Source organism: Ceratina calcarata, unplaced genomic scaffold (assembly GCF_001652005.2).
Source record: "Ceratina calcarata isolate Rehan_Ccalc_2016 unplaced genomic scaffold, ASM165200v1 scaffold289.2, whole genome shotgun sequence".
Taxonomy (NCBI): domain Eukaryota; kingdom Metazoa; phylum Arthropoda; class Insecta; order Hymenoptera; family Apidae; genus Ceratina; species Ceratina calcarata.
Window position 1 is genome coordinate 1,068,661 of NW_017151272.1, and position 2,492 is coordinate 1,071,152.

The 2,492-nt window shown below is 43.4% G+C and overlaps 1 protein-coding gene across 1 annotated transcript in view; it reads right to left on the reverse strand.

The window, feature by feature from the left end:
- LOC108623701 (fatty acyl-CoA reductase wat) overlaps positions 1 to 1,515 on the reverse strand; it is a 5,910-nt gene extending 4,395 nt beyond the window's left edge. Inside the window, exon 1 of the mRNA XM_026812525.1 lies at positions 1,266 to 1,515. The gene's annotated coding sequence lies outside the window, so the exon portion shown is untranslated. The remainder of the gene's footprint in view (positions 1 to 1,265) is intronic.
- Between the last annotated feature and the right edge of the window lie 977 nt (positions 1,516 to 2,492).

Genomic DNA, 2,492 nt, shown 5'->3' on the forward strand with positions numbered 1-2,492 from the left:
AATTTGTGATAGGAAAGTCCTTATATAAACAATATAACAAATTCTATCAATTTTTATTGTTTAGAATGCAATTAAACTTTGGTAATCAAAAATCATTATTCTTCCAACGTCTGAATTCTTTTTAATTAAACTTTTGTGATTGACTGTATAGCCAATGCATCCTTAAGAATAATCAACGACTCTGAATATCGGCGTATAACGTAATGGAGTTTTCGGTTTGCATATCTTCTTCGAAGTCGTTCAGGGCCGCCAGCTTCGATCGAATGGTGAATTAGGTCTAAGGTTTAACTATTTCGGATAGACAAGAAGAAAAAGGTATGCCATGATCTGTTCCATAGGCACGTAACGGTACGGATGATGCTGTGCGGGCAGAGTTTAACGGTTAAGTAACGGTCATGTCGTTCGTTAAGTATTCCGTTCGATTTGAAGAAAGAACGAGAGAAGCGAGAGAGAGAGAGAGAGAGAGAGAGTGAGATTTCGGAACGGGTTTCGTGAGGACGATAGGCAAAGCGTCATAGTTTCACGAAACGTTTTGTCCTACCGCGGATTGGCGTATGAAACTATGGTAGTTATTCGACTCCTGCTTTCTCCGATAGTCACCCGAGCGAGCCAGCGAGCGAGCGCGAGAGCCATTTCTGACTCCCTTCCTGGTGTGGTGCTCGACACGAATTTTAACTCGCGGCGAACTCGCGGTGAATGCCTGACGAAGAAAGTATTGAAAACGACGGGCCGACTCACCGAGGCGATTCGGAAAAATAAAAAAAGAAGAACGATATCCCGCGCGATTCATCCACCGCGAGGTATTCGACTCTCGTTTACATTCATCAGCCTCTCGGTTCCGCGCAGGGGATGATGCGCTGAATTCAAATCGCGCCATGAACCAACGGCAAGGACCGCAGAAAACGCATCAAAGGAACTGTCGCACGGATTCGCTTACATTAAAGCGATTCTTTCCCAGATTAGACAGAACTAAACAGACGCGAATTGGATTCGAACTTTCTCCCGACTGCGCTAGGCGCGGACGCGCCAACGAGGATCGCTCTATGAATTTCGATTCATAACGTTTGCGTTGGAATCAACGTCGTCGTACGTGTGACGCGTGTTCTTCCAAGAATCGACGTTGTTATGTGTATCACGCGTGTACTCGACGTAATTGTAACGTACAAGCTTCACGGATGATCACACTTTCACGTTCTACGAGTTCCCTTGAAGATTCGTTATCGCAACCTGCAGCCGAGTTGGGTTCTCGCACAGTTTTCACTGACCTTAACCGATGTTCCCGTGAAACAGACGTCCGCACGACACTAAGGAGACCGGGGATCGATTTAAAATTCGTAGACGATCAGAGTAAACACGTGCGAACTAGCCGTAGTGAACGGGACCAGGCGGAAGATGAAACGGACCAGAGAGCTGTTAGCCGTTTCTATACCTTGGAAACTTTCTCCTCGCGCGAATCTACCGATCCTCCTGTCTGTTATGCCACCTTGAGTCTTTAAGTCTTTTGCAAGCGATACACCACGGAATTGTCACTCGTCCCGTCGTCGGTCTTGCTTTTCCTTTCTTCTCCTTCTACTCCGCTTCTTCCCCCCGACTCTTTACCCTTTGACGGCCGACTCCTCGTCCCCCTACCTCGAATAGAGCCACGAACCCCCACGCCCGTACACCTGCTACTCGGTTTTCACGTGCCACTAACGTATCTCTCATCCTCAACCGACGTTCTTCTCCTCCTTTCATCCCCCGTCGAAATCTATCATCGTGACACTTCGATCTTTGGCTCCTCTGCCTCGCGGCACCTGGAAAGGCCCGCGTCCTCTCGCAGTCGATTAGTAAAGTGGCACAGAAATCAGTATTACTTACTCAATTAATTGGTGCATAGCTTCTCGACGTTTGTTTCATTATTTTAAATGCAATTTAATGTTTATTTATTAAAAAAAACGTTCGGTACTTGTGCAGATATGTATAGTACAACTAATACAAGATAGTCAGGAATTGTGAGTACTCAATAATATAAAATAGGAGCTTTTTTATAACTTTTAGTCTGTAGAACTGATACGTTGATACGTTGAGTACAACTAAATAACTCGTAGATACGTTGAGTACAACTAAATAATACAAGATAGTAAGGAATTGTGAGTACTCAATAATATAAGATAGGAGCTTTTTTATAACTTTTAGTCTGTAGAACTGATACGTTGATACGTTGAGTACAACTAAATAACTCGTAGATACGTTGAGTACAACTAAATAATACAAGATAGTAAAGAATTGTGAGTACTCAATGGTATAAAACGGGAGCTTTTTTTATAACTTCCAACTCGTAGAACTGCGCAAACCGCAAGAAGTTAATTTTGCATTCCGCAATTGCAGTGAAGAGTATATGCAACGAGAAACAACTCATTTCAAAGGATTCCAAGGGAGTTACGTACCAGTTTCATGAGTTACATCGAAAATTACATGTGTTATCAATTCGTTTAAGGTCCAAAACTATTTTA